The 15,027-nt window shown below is 39.2% G+C and overlaps 1 pseudogene; it reads left to right on the forward strand.

Moving 5' to 3' along the window:
* Positions 1-6,804: 6,804 nt before the first annotated feature.
* LOC123729591 (zona pellucida-like domain-containing protein 1) lies at positions 6,805-9,303 on the forward strand (annotated as a pseudogene).
* Positions 9,304-15,027: the final 5,724 nt, after the last annotated feature.

The following is a 15,027-nucleotide window of genomic DNA, read 5'->3' on the forward strand; positions in this document are numbered from 1 at the left end:
GGATTATTCTACTGTATGTGCTCATCTCTCATCTCTCTGGGTATCCAGCATAACCTCCGTCTCCTTCTCTTCTTGGTGAGGGACACATAGGTCAAATACATGTTAATGTAATAGCAGATGCTGGAAAATGAGAAGAAAGTATAAGGAGTGAATATTTAATGAATCCACAGACAGGAAACAAAACATGAACAGCGTCTGGACAAGGGACACATAACGACATTAATGCTGACTCGGGAAAGAAACTGAGGAAGTGACAGATATAGGGGAGGTCATTAATAACGTGATGGAGTCCAGGTGAGTCCGATGAAGCACTGTTGCTCTTAACGATGGTGACAGGTGTGCGTAATGATAAGCAGCCTGGCGACCTCGAGCGCCAGAGAGGGAGATCAGGAGAAGACGTGACAGTCAAATACTTTGGAACGCTTGAGCTGTGCATTATTTAGCTTGTCCTGTACAATGGAACCAATGAATAGTCCCAAAAATGCAAGCTAAATCAAGCGCACCTCAAGTATTTGGCAGATGTGTAAACTAGGTGTGCTGTGGAATTTCCCGGTCTGATCCGCAGACAGCAAGATACTAGTATGTTATAGTTTTGTGCAGAGCCATTGATGAATGTACACTGTTAAGGGGTAGGTACACATGTGAGGTGAAAAAGTCTGGAATCCGAAAATATAGCAAAAAATTACTGGTGACAGGTTAATTATAGATCTTTGTTAACATTTTAGAAAGTAAAATTAGGTGGGCCTATATTTTTTGAGAGGGTAGTTACATGTAGTTCAAGATGATTTCCAGCATATGACATATTTGTGCCAGTTTCTGTTGCCTAGGAGATATGCTATTGTGTATATTTAGATCAGTAAAGCCTATTCTTTGGCCCTTTTTATGGTATCATTCCTTGTCTCACCTGTCTCCAGGAAGATAGTGTTACGATGCAAAGTACAGTTTCTTTAATACAAACTCAGAATAAAAACAATGGTTGACCAAAATATTATACAAATTATGTTTTATGTGGATAATACTTTCTAGAAAGCTAACAGAAATATGAGGCAACAAGCCAAATGAAATTCCTAATTCTATATAAAAATGTAATTACTCCTTATCAATAAAAGCTACATATTCAATTTCATTATCATTAGCTGTCGTAACCCTTTACTCCTAGTAACATGAGCACACCTGGCCAAACTATCCAGACTGACCAGAGCCTGACAAGAGTCACTAGACTCAATGTCACAAGAGAACACATTTCAAACTTTACTTGTTAGGGGGAGGTAGTTGCAGAACTGAAGAACAGAGAATTCCCACACAATGTGAACACCACTGGGCTTTATGAGCTGATATACTCCTGAAAAGCCTTACAAGACAGAAAACTGTCATGCGAGTTAAGTGGTCAATGACTTATCGTAACAGAAAAGTGATACAGCTCTGTTGGCAGAAAGATAAGTCTAAGGTTTAGGGATGAGAAGGAACCCGTTCTGGCTTGGGGGAGAAAGTGAGTGGAAGCATTTTATTCAATAGGCATGACAAAGCACATACATTTGTAAAAGAAGAGGTCTGTTAGCTAGCAGCTGGCACAGCTACAGTAACAACATTAAAGAGTCTGACACAAAGTGATGTGTGCACACAAAACTTCAAACACAACTGTTTTGCCGGTAGCAGCAAATTTTGAAGAAGGATTTACTTGCAATAATATACGACATGACCAAAAGTATGTGGACACCCGCTTGTCGAACATCTCATTCCCAAATCACAGGCATTAATATGGACTTGGTCCCCATTTTGCTGTTATAACAGCCTTCACTCTTCTGGGAAGGCTTTCCACTAGATGTTGGAACATTGCTTCGAGGACTTGCTTCCATTCAGCCACAAGCATTACTGAGGTCGAGCACTGATGCTGGGCGATTAGGCCTGGCTCGCAGTCGGCGTTCCAATTCATCCCAAAGGCGTTCTATTGGGTTGAGGTCAAGGCTCTGTGCAGGTCAGTCAAGTTCTTCCAGGAGGATTGTCATGCAGAAACAGGAAAGGGTCTTCCCCAAACTGTTGCCACAAAGTTGGAAGCACAGAATTGTCTAGAATGTTATTGTATGCTGTAGTGTTAAGACTTCCCTTCACTTGAAATAAGGGGCCTAGCCCAAACCATAAAAAACAGCTCCAGACCATTATTCCTCCTCCACCAAACTTTACAGTTGCCACTATGCATTGGGGCAGGTAGCGTTCTCCTTGCATCCTCCAAATCCAGATTAGTCCGTCGGACTGCCAGATGGTGAAGCATGATTCATCACTCCAGAGAACGCGTTTCCACTGCTCCAGAGTCCAGTGGCGGCGAGCTTTACACCACTCCAGTCGACTCCTGCATTGCACATGGTGATCTTAGGCTTGTGTGCTGCTCCTCGGCCATTGAAACCCATTTCATGAAGCTCCCAACAAAGAGTTTTTGTGCTGACGTTGCTTCCAGAGGCAGTTTGGAACTCGGTAGTGAGTGTTGCAAACGAAGACAGGTTTTTTACGCACTACGGGCTTCAGCACTCTGCGGTCCCGTTCTGTGTGCTTGTGTGGCCTACAACTTTGCGGCTGAGCCCTTGTTGCTCCTAAACGTTTCCACAATTGGGAAGGTGGCATCCTATGACAGTGACATGTTCAAAGTCACTGAGGTCTTCAGTAAGGCCAATTTACTACCACTGTTTGTCTATGGAGATTGCATGGCGGTGTGCTTGATTTTATACACCTGTCAGCAACAGGTGTGGCTGAAATTGCCAAATCCACTGATTTGAAGGGGTGTCCACATACCTTTATATATATATAGTGTATGTTATATTGTAGGTGGTTGTTTTAGCTGAATGGACTTTCACATAAGTGGCTCTGGGTAAGAGTATCTGCTTTTCTCTCACCTTCCTGTGGAAAGAGTTCTTCGATTTAAACCATGACCCCTACTCATGTTCCATCACAGCCAGTGGAGAATGGTGAGGGTGTGAATGTTACTGGAACCAGGTTGTGGCTAAAATTAAGGAAATCATTTGAATAAAAAGAATGCATGAATCCAAGAAAAGTTCTCAATTTTCCCTCTGTTTAATGTCAAAGTGACATAGATGCAAAGTGATGAGATAACCCTGTAGGGCACTGCACTGTGTTCTTGATAATGAAAACGTTCAGGTCAGAAGAATTTAAAGGTCAGAAGGGTATTGTTGAGACGCAATAAATTAGGCCACCAAAGTACTGACTGAGTTTCGTTGCTTACTTCATGAAATATCATATTAGCATATCAAGGCAACCTACAGTGCATTCAGAAAGTATTTAGACCCATTCCCTTTTTCCACATTTTGTTGCATTACAACCTTCAACAAAGTACTGAGTAAAGAGTCTGAATGCTTTTGTAAATGTGATAATTCAGTTTATTTTATTTGATACATTTGCAAAAATTTCTAAAAATATATATTTTGTGTTGGGTATGGGGTATTGTTTGTAGATTGATGAGAGGAAAACAAAACAATTTAACCCATTTTAGAATAAGGCTGTAATGTAACAAAATGTGGAAAAAGTCAGGGGTCTGAATACTTTCCGAATCTGTTAAAGCAAAGCCACAAAGGAAATCAGGCCATTGTCTATACTTCATTTCTGAAGACTAAAGGTGTCTTGTGTTTCATGAATTGCCACAAGGTTTTGATTTGGATCTCTTTTAGTCCTCATTTGAACTAATCTTCCAAGAGTCCTTAAACATTAAAATACAATATATAATCCGAATACATTTTCACATATAAACACACTGTTACAAACAGACATAATACACTAACATATTGACCCGATAAATACTCAGTCTTAAAAGATATTGATTCTTCATCTACTATAGTCCAACACAATATTTATATGTATCATATTTAAATGGTTTTAAAGTATTGTTTAAATTTATATATTGAGAGGTTTCTGGTTTGTTCAGTTAAATTATTAAATTTCTTTATTGCTCTAAATAAAAATGTTATTTTGCCTATTTCTCTTTTCTGTCTGGATAACACACAGATGGTGGACAATCTATTCCTAGTATTTACTGAATGTCTGTCTCTTACCAACTGAATACCGTTGTGAATAGAATTTGGCTGTTTTTATGGATGTATATTATGAAATAAAATAAGCATGTTTTTTTCAATTATTTTGTTGATTGATGACCAACCAAGAGCATAGTGCATGACTGCAACAGAAGAACCATATCTCCACCTTAAAACAATCCTTGCTGCTTTGTTCTGTGCAATCTGCAGCCTCCTAACTTCACTTGATGATGCATTTCCCCAGACCACAGAACAGTAGATCACCTGACTCTCAATTAATGCTTGTGTTATGTGCTTAAGAATCTTTCCTGGTAAATATTTAGATATCCTTCTGATCATACATGCTGTTTTAATATATATATATTTTTTTTTACATAGATGAGTTATTTGAGACGACCATGATAAGCAGTTGTCTAGCTGCACTCCTAGTAGTTTGGTTTCTGCCACTTCCACAATTTGTACTCCCCCCCATACTTAATTGTATCCCATGCTGTGTTGGCCTTTTCTTAGTGGAACAGACCCACATAACTTGGGTTTTCTTGGTGTTTAAAACAAGTTTGTTCTGGCAAACCCACTCCCTGATATTCTCCAAATCTCCTTGTAAAGCTTGCTGTACCTGTTGAGCCGATTGTCTTGCTGTATAAATTGTAATATCATCTGCAAATATAGTAGCTTGAGTTTGAGATAAGGCATAAGGAATATCGTTGGTATATATTAAATAAAGAAGTGGCCCAAGGCAGCTGCCCTGCGGTATTCCACAGTTTAAAGCATGAGGGGGAGAAAATGAACCATTGATATAGGTGGACTGTTTCCTGTCAGTTAGATATGACTGTACCCAATTCAATGCTACCTCCTTAAAACCATAATGCATTCATTTTGTCAAAATTATTTAATGATCCACTAAATCAAATGCTGCACTAAAATCAAAAAATAGTACACCCACAAACCTGCCATTATCCATAGCATTGAGCCACTGGTCAGTCATGTCAACCAATACAGTGGTAGTGGAATGTTTTTTTGCGATAAGCATGCTGATTGTCAGTCATTCTTTTCCATGTACTCTCATATTTTTCTACTCACAATACCCTCCAATATCTTACTGAATGAAGGGAGTAGACTAATTGGTCGACTATTGGCAGGAGTAATGGGTTGTTTGCTGTCTTTCGGAATAGGACACAGTTTCGCATGCTTCCATACATTTGCAAACATCCCCTTTTCCAGTGACCAATTAAATATGTATTTCAGTGGAGCTGCCATCTGGGGAGCAGCATAGCGAAGTAAAAATTGTCCATAAGATCATAACCTGTAGATTTACCATCGGGTAAAGACTTCAATAGGTTTAACACCTCCTCCTCTACTGACACCATTTTTAAACTAAAAGAGCTGGTCTTGTTGCTCATAATATGATCATCAATCCATTGGACAATAGCTTGTTTGGAAGAATGGATGTTTACATTACTGCTCAGTCAATTAATTTTCTTTGTAAAAAAAGAATCTGCAAAATGATTGGCAATATCAACTGGTTTTGTTATTGTTCTCCCACCAACCTCCACACTAGATGGGCATGATGAGATAAATGTACCAAGTAGGCCCTTAACTGTATTCCATACCTTTTAAGAATCAAATCAAAGTTTATTTGTCACGTGCGCTAAATACAACAGGTGAAATGCTTACTTACAGGCTCTAACCAATAGTGAAAAAAAGGTATTAGGTGAACAATAGGTAAGTAAAGAAATAAAAACAACATTAAAAAAACAGGCTATATACAGTAGCGAGGCTATAAAAGTAGCGAGGCTACATACTGACACCGGTTAGTCAGGCTGATTGAGGTAGTATGTACATGTAGATATGGTTAAAGTGACTATGCATATATGATGAACAGAGAGTAGCAGTAGCGTAAAAGAGGGGTTGGCGGGTGGTGGGACACAATGCAGATAGCCCGGTTAGCCAATGTGCGGGAGCACTGGTTGGTCGGCCCAATTGAGGTAGTATGTACATGAATCATTTTTACAATCAATAAAAGCATTTTTGTAAAGTAACGTTTTTTTCTTACAATTCAATTTAACTGCATAATTACGTAATGTTCTATAATTCTGTTCATCAATTTCTAGTTCTGATTTGGCTGCCAAGACTTTTGCCATATTTCTTTGAGAAAAAGCCTCACCCAGTTCATCATCAATCCATGAAGATGAACGCGCCTCAACTGTACTCTTTCTTACTGGGGCATGATGGTCCATTACCTCAGTGAGCAAATCAATAAAACATTCTGTAGCGTGATTTAAATCATCCTCTAGATAAATCAGCTCCCAGGGCACAGCAGCCAAATCATTTTGAAATAGGTCATGATTAAATGTTTTAACATTTCTCTTGACCACAATCCTAGGGAACCTTGGTGTTCATGGTTATGGTCACAATATTATGGTCTGTCCAGACCACTGGCATTGATCTGGCTTTTAAACATTGCAATGGTATATTACAGAAAATCAGATCAATGCATGTGTCTGAACGATGACCCAACTTAATTGATGATCTAGTAGTATCATTAACCATTTGTCTCAAACCACAGTTCTCGGAATATCTCATCAATTTAGTTCTATTCAAACTATTAGGATTCTTCCAATTTATATTAAAATCTCCCAAGATAAATACATCTCTGTTGCTATCTGTGGCCTGGTCAAACCCAGTGCATGTGGCTTGGTCAAACCCAGTACATAAGTCATCCAGATAGGACACCTTAGAACTAGGAGGTCTGTACACACATCCTACCAATATGGCTGCCTGGTGAGGCAGATGTACTTGAGCCCATAGTGCCTCTACTTGACATACATTAAGGTCATCCCTCCTCTTAAAAGGTATATGATTCTGAATGTACAGTGCCACCCCACCACCATTCCTATTCCTGTCTCTTCTAAGTAGACTATATGCTTGAATGTTAATTTGCCCATCATTTACAGATGCATCTAAATGCTTTTCGGTCAGAGCCAAAATATGAATATTATTTATGTTGACCAAGTTAAAAACCTCATGCATTTTGTTAGGAAGGCTACATACATTAACCAGAGGTATATGCAACCCTTTCATTGTCAAGTGAAGATCAATAGAGCATGTATTCGTTATAGTTGAAGTTGTCATGATACACTACAACACAAACTCAGGTTTGAACATTGAATTAAAATAGTCAGGTAGTTACTCTAGAGTCTGGATACAATTGCCCGTTGATGTAAAGTTTATCCATCACCATGGGGACTCGTTGATTCAGGCAACGCTTTTTCTTTTTTTCTCCTTTCATTGATCTCAGTGGGGAAGTGATAATTAATTCCAAAATCAGTGTTTCTGAGTTCTCTGCCCCTGCTCTTCGTCATTTCCTTTTGCTTAAATTTGTCAAGACATGCAATAATAGCCCGGGGCCTATTTCCAGAGGCCTTACCCATTCTATGGACTCTGGAGAAAGTGATGTTACGCACGACATCTTTGGGAAGTTTCAGTTGAGTTGACATAAAGTCTCGGACAGTGTCCTCACAGCTTCTGCTGTTGTCATTCTCCGGTATCTCTGAAAATATTAGATTGTCCCGCATTGATTGACACTGTACATCAAGCAAGGTTTCTTTTAGTTGTTTGTTTTCCCTTTGCACCACCTCCACCTTGCCATGAATAGAGTCTACAGTACCTTTCAGCTCCGTGTTCTCTTTCCTTAGATCATCAATCTGACATTGGCTGAATTCTAGACTGGCATATAATGCATTGATGTCCTCTCGTAATATATCAAAGATATCAAGTTTGGCAAGCCTTTCATTGATGGATTTTAACAAGTCAACATCCATATCAGTAAACATCTCCCCACGCCCGCCCTCTTACTTGAGGTTGGTTTGGTTCCATTGTTGATACCGCTTGGCCAACTTGGCTTTGGTTTGTTTTGTTGATTGGGGTTGTTGTCCTTACAATGCTTGAATCCTCCGAAACCAGCGACATGTTTCTTTGAGTTCGTAAGTATCTCTCGTCAATAAATCATTCAAGCTCTTCAGTGGATTCTGAATCATCCAGCGTGTTTGCAGGCAGAGTAAAACAAAAAGAACAAAACAAAGTTAACTTAGCTAGCCAAATAAACAAACTTTTTTTTGTAGGTTTTAGCATCTGCTTAAAACTCACTGATGGGAGGGAAGGTGAACTCAGTCACATGGTGAGGCGTAACCATCAAAACAATGCAATTGTTTCAATAAACAGAGCGGCTATGAGCTTGCTTCTGTCCAATCCCAAGAAGCCCTGCATGGCTATGAAAACACCTCCATACATCTCAACAGAATCAAAAAGCAGGAGACAACCAGCAAAGGACACATTTTAGTGTCCCAGTCAAGATATGAACACAGCAAGGAACTCAAAATGCATCTTCCAAGCTTTTTCCTTTTGGCCATGATGGTTGCAAAGAGCCGTCGACTACAATTAAGTGAATGCAGAATTAACTTAAGAAGCCCAGAATACACTGATATCTCAGTAACTTAAAGGTTTAAATTCCCCCTTGACACGACCAATTATTGTGGTAGCCTCTTCAGGACAACCAGCGCTCCAGGCACAGGGATATTTTCTGACTTCTCCAACATCCAGACAGTCAACATCAGTGGTGTGGTCTGATCATATGACTGCACCATGGGGACAGACACCTACAACGCTGAGCTATCACTACTCCTGCGCCTATCCCCTTGAGTACCTGATCAACAACACCCTGATTGATGTCAGCATCCTCCATTGCAGTGAAGGACAACAATGGTAGTTTCATCAGCACTTTGAGCCTTGAACTCAACCACACTACTCCCATGGTCATTCCGAAACTGGGTATTGAGCTGAGAACCAAAGTCTATGCGCAAGTCAAGGCCACCAACCTGACCTCCCAGTACCATGTAATCCTGGACCGATGCTACCCCTCCATTTCTTCTCCACTCAGTAACTCCACTTACTTCAACCTGTTTGTCGCCAGCAACAAGGACCAGATGACCATGCAGGAAAACGGAGATAGTCATAATGCCTGCTTCTCCTTCCCGGCCTTCCGCATCATTGAGCAGCAGAATGAGACCGTGCCCACCTACTTCCTCCACTGCATCACCCGTCTCTGTGCTCGTATGGTCTCTGTCAGAGGAGCACCTGCAGTAAGTTCAAGCATTGTAACGATAGGAGAAGGAGTGTTGTTCCTGAAACTGTAGATGGAGTGACAGAGTACAAAACCATCACTTATCCCCCCATTACCACCAAAGCAGAGAGCATTGTAGCATCAAAATAACAACTCATGGGCAGCAACAACTCTAACTCCACTTCAAGTCTTGGGGTGGCAGTGGGCTTCCTGACCTTCGCCTGCATCATCGCCATCTGTCTTCTACAGCAGGCTCAACCATTACAGGGGAGACTGTGCTCGCATCGGCTGAAATGTGAGACAGGAGCTCACACAGTGGTGCTTCCGTCTGCTTGTCTCAGAACTCCGATGGAGGACTGACTTATTCAGATTTGTTTACTTTTGGGCAAGAGCAAAAACGTTGTTTCGTAGATGTAGTTTAGCATAATCTGCCAGACATTAGCAATAATGAATGTGTACATACTTAAAAGATTTAGGGAAGAGAATATAACGCATATTTTAGAAAGTGTTAAAGAAACAAAATAGCAGTATGTACAGTAGGATAACAGAATGTTTAAATCCTTTGATTAGATCTGGAGAACATATGCCGTTTAAATTGCAAAAAAATATAATCTTAAAATGAATTGTCTGTTTGTCACAAAATAAATATGTTTATTCAGAGACCAGACTTTGTGTGAAGTGTGTGGTGTTTCAAAAGTGAACTAACTGTACCCTTCAAAGTATTGTTTTTGATATTTATTAAATTGATCTAACTGCTTTATCCTAATAAAAATATTACCACCTGCAGATCTATATCAAAATGGCCTGAGTCCAGAATTTGTATCATGTTTAAGGTAAGACACAGGTGCAGACAGTGTCGAATTAACAAAAGTGTATTATTCGAACAGGGGCAGGCAAAAGGACAGGTCAAGGGCAGACACAGGTCAGTAATCCAGATAGGTGGAGCAAAGGTGCAGGACGGCAGGCAGGCTCAGGTCAGGCAGAGGTCAGTAATCCAGATAGGTGGGGCAAAGGTACAGGCTGGCAGGCAGGCAGGAATGGTCAAAACCTGGAAACAAGAAAACAGGAACTATAGCGAAGACAGGCGCAATGGAAAAACCGCTGGTAGGCTTGACGATCAAAACAAACTGGCAATAGACAAACAGAGAACACAGGTATAAATACACAGGGGATAACGGGGAAGATGGGTGACACCTGGAGGGGGGTGGAGACAATCACAAAGACAGGTGAAACAGATCAGGGTGTGACAATTTGTATTCATTACCACATTCCTATAGGTTTAAGATTAAGACATCACATTTCATGTCAATCCACAATATGTCCACACTCATAACATAACAGATGTCATCTTACTCACAATGGGTGGTTTATGTATTAATTCAAATGATATACATAGTTTAAAGTAAATATCAATGACATATCTGTATTGTTCAGAGTAGACAATACATTCCAGGAAAAAAGCTCAATATCCCACATCTAACTCCAATGTAATACATTCAGGGCAGCACACTATGCAATTATGGAATTTACCCACAAATTCTGTACTGCAGAAAGGATTATAAGTGACTGCATTGTCCTTAAATCACCACAGAAGTAGGGAAAATGTGACTATTAGCCACAGTGGCAAAGGTTATTGAGAATAGACCAGGTGGGTGATACATATTGCTGGTGGAAGAGGGGAGTTTACCCCCTATATCATCAAGTGCTCTGATATTCTACATAAAGGTCTTTCAATCCAGAAACTCTCAAGAATTATTAAGCAGCGAATGTAGCTACCAATATCACTATTTCGATTTTTCAGGTTTCAATGACAGTACATCAATCATTTGTCAGGAATCATTCATAAAAAATAAACATAGGAAAAATGAATTACTTATTTCGTTTGAACGACTTAATTGTTATTTTGTCTAATTAGGCCTCATTTGTTATATACATTTTATAATTCTTCAGGCTAGGGTCTATTTTTCTCCACTTCCTGTCTGACTGACGTGCCCAAAGTAAACTGCCTGTTACTCAGGCCCAGAAGCCAGGATATGCATATAATTGGTACCATTGGATAGAAAACACTTTGAAGTTTGTAGAAATGTTAAAATAATGTATGAGACTATAACACAATTGATATGGTAGGAGAAAATCCAAAGAAAAACCACCCGGAAAAGCCCATGCTCTTCCAATGGAACGTATAGGGTCATATCCAAATCCAGCTCCCAGATTGCATTTCCTATGGCTTCCACTAGATGTCAACAGTCTTTGTTCAAGGTTTCAGGCTTGTAACTTCCAAAACGAGGAAGAATTTTGAGTTTTAGTACTGGGAGTCAGAGTTGGAAAAAAGTCTGTGCGCGAGCGACGAAGAGGACGCGTACCTGCTAATTTTGCCTTTTTTTTTTGCTATTGAACACACTTCTTTCCGTATAAAATATTATAGTTTAATTACATTTTAGGGTACCTGAGGATTAAATAGAAACATATTTTGACTTGTTTTAACAAAGTTTAGTGGTAGCTTTTTGGATTCCTTTCTCTGCAAGTTGAACGAGTGGATTACTCAAATCGATGGCGCCAACTAAACAGACTTTTTGGGATATAAAGAAGGATTTTATCTAACAAAACGACCATGCATGTTGTAGCTGGGACCCTTTGGATTGCAAATCAGAGGAAGATTTTCAAAAAGTAAGTGAATATTTAATTGCTATTTGTGATTTTATGAAGCCTGTGCTGGTTGAAAAATATTTTTATGTGGGGCGTCATCCTCAAACAATCGCTTGGCATGCTTTCGCTGTAAAGCCTATTGTAAGTCGGACAATGCAGTTAGATGAACAAGACTTTAAGCTTTTAACCGATATAAGACACTTGTATGTACCTAAATGTTTAATATCCATACTTTTTATGAATATTTATTTGAATTGCGCGCCCTCCAATTTCACCGGAAGTTGTCAACAGGTGTCCCGCTAGCAGGACGCCTAGCCCTAAGAAGATTTATGCAACTTGTCATACCATGTAATGGTTGCTGCAGCCATTCATTCACTGAGTCCATCCATTGAAATTATTATTCATTGACAGTTCTTTGATAACCTAAAGCTAGGGGTACTTTTGAATGCCAGAGCATGTAAGTGGGCAAGTGTGGAGCGAGCAGAAGGGCATAATTAGAGCAGATTAAAAAAACATTTGTTAGCCTGATATGGATAGGGGGCAGTATTTTCACGGCCGGATGAAAAAAAAACGTACCCGATTTAAACTGGTTACTACTCTTGCCCAGAAATGAGAATATGCATATTATTAGTATTTCTGGATAGAAAACACTCTGAAGTTTCTAAAACTGTTTGAATGGTGTCTGTGAGTATATCAGAACTCATATGGCAGGCAAAAACCTGAGAAAATTCCAAGCAGGAAGTGGAAAGTCTGAGAATTGTAGTTCTTCTTTTGATTCTCTATCGAAACTACAGTATCTGTGCGGTTACGATGCACTTTCTAAGGCTTCCATTGGCTGTCTAAAGCCTTCAGAAAGTGGATTGAGCCTTCTCCTGTCTCTGGGCAGAGTATAGGAGCTCAGTTACTGAGTGGTCTGCCTGAGGACAAAGAGATTGGATATGCGCGTTCCCACGAGCACGCTGTTTTCTCTTTTTCTCCTTGAATTAATACACTATTGTCCGGTTGGAATATTATCGCAATTTTACGTTAAAAATACCATAAAAATGTATTTTAAACAGCGTTTGACATGCTTCTAAGTACGGTAATGGAACATTTTGACTTTTTGTGTCTCGAATTGCGCTCACACGTTACCCTTTGGGTAGTGACCTGAACGCACGAACAAAACAGAGGTATTTGGACATAACTATGGATTATTTCGAACAAAAACAACATTTCTTGTGGAAGTAGCAGTCATGGGAGTGCATTCTGACGAAGATCAGCAAAGGTAATACAATATTTCTAATACTAATTCTGAGTTTAGGTTGCCCCGAACTTGGCGCCGTGATGGCGAGCTATGTACTCAGAATATTGAAAAATGTGCTTTCGCCCGAAAAGCTATTTTAAAATCTGACACAGCAATTGCATAAAGGAGTTCTGTATCTATAGTTCTTAAAATAATTGTTATGTATTTTGTCAATGTTTATGATGAGTATTTTTGTAAATTCACTGGAAGTTTTTGGTGGGAATACATTTTCTGAACATCACACGCCAATGTAAAAAGCTGTTTTTGGATATAAATATGAACTTGATTAAACAAAACATACATGTATTGTATAACATAATGTCCTAGGAGTGTCATCTCATGAAGATCATCAAAGGTTAGTGCTTCATTTAGCTGTGTTTTGGGTTTTATTGACATATATGCTTGCTTGGAAAATGGCTGTGTGGTTATTTTGGTCTATGTACTCTCCTAACATAATCTAATGTTTTGCTTTCGCTGTAAAGCCTTTTTGAAATCGGACAACGTGGTTGGATTCAGGAGAGGTTTATCTTTCAAATGGTGTAAAATAGTCGTATGTTTGAAAAATTGAAATTATTGGATTTTTGAGGTTTTTTGTATTTCGCGCCATGCGATCCCATTGGCTGTTGGCTAGGGGTTCCGCTGGCGGAACTTGGTTCTGCTAGCGGAACACCTAGATGTAAGAGGTTAGCCTTCTCTCCTGCACTAATTTTGCTCTTGGACTGCTTAGCCACAAGCTCTGGGCATGCTCTGCCAAGCATTTTTCATTTTCTTTATCACCATTCTTTTAATTAGGCATATTGTAATGATTTAGCCTACCCCACCTACAGTAGCCTATATCTAGTTTATAGTCTACTTTCTAACATTAAATATTTAGTTTCTATTTTGAAGGACTTCAAATGTATTAACGGATGTTTTAGGTAGGCGATACATAGGCTACTGTAATATGTATTTTAGTTTTTCTTGGAATAGAAACACCATAATATAATCAGTTTGATTAAGCTAAAATATCCTAAATAAATCGTAAATAATAAAGGCCAGCTTCTTTTCATAAATAAAAGGGAATAAATGATCTCAAACTGCAGCGGTTAAATGATTTGCGCACAGAAGCAAGCACCAACAAGCTTCACATTGAGCGTGGGCAACTGCATGTAGCTAGCTAGATAATAATAATTATTATTAGAATAATAATAATAATATTTAATTTGTACAGCAAATTTTCCACACTCAATGTGCTTAAGGGAGGAAGCAAAACAAAAACAATGTCATGTCCTGACCATAGTAAGATGTTATTTTCTATGGTAGAGTTGGTCAGGGCGTGACAGGGGGTGTTTTGTGTTTTTCAATGTTTTCTATATCTATGTTTAGTTCTAGTTTTCTATTTCTATGTTGGCTTGTTTGGGATGATCTCCAATTGGAGGCAGCTGGTCCTCGTTGTCTCTAATTGGAGATCATATTTAAGTAGGGGTTTTTCTTCCTGGGTTTTGTGGGTGATTATTTTTGAGTAGTGTTTGTTCTCCTCTGCGTCACGGTTTGTTGTTTTGTCAATTCAGTTTATATATGTATTGCAACATTTCACAGATTAAATCAAATGTGGAACTACACACACGCTGCACTTTGGTTCCCTCTCTATGACAGTCGTGACAAACAAAAAACAGCAACAATACATAAAAAATGATAAAAAACAATACATCACAATACATCAAACCACTAATGCAAAATATAGACTTGAAACAGATTATGCGATCAAGCATTAAAAGTTAGCTTGAATAGGTAGGTCTTTAGTTGTGTTGTAGACAGGGAAATTAAAGCTGAAATATGTTGATAGAGCATTCCAGAGCTGAGGGGCCACATGTGAGAAGGCCCTGTCACCCATGTTGGCACAAGTTTGTGGCTGGTGTGACTAGGTTGTTTAATGATGGAAGTGTGCATGCTGGGGAGTAGTTATC

The sequence above is a fragment of the Salmo salar genome, chromosome ssa21 (genome assembly GCF_905237065.1).
Source record: "Salmo salar chromosome ssa21, Ssal_v3.1, whole genome shotgun sequence".
In the NCBI taxonomy this organism is placed as follows: domain Eukaryota; kingdom Metazoa; phylum Chordata; class Actinopteri; order Salmoniformes; family Salmonidae; genus Salmo; species Salmo salar.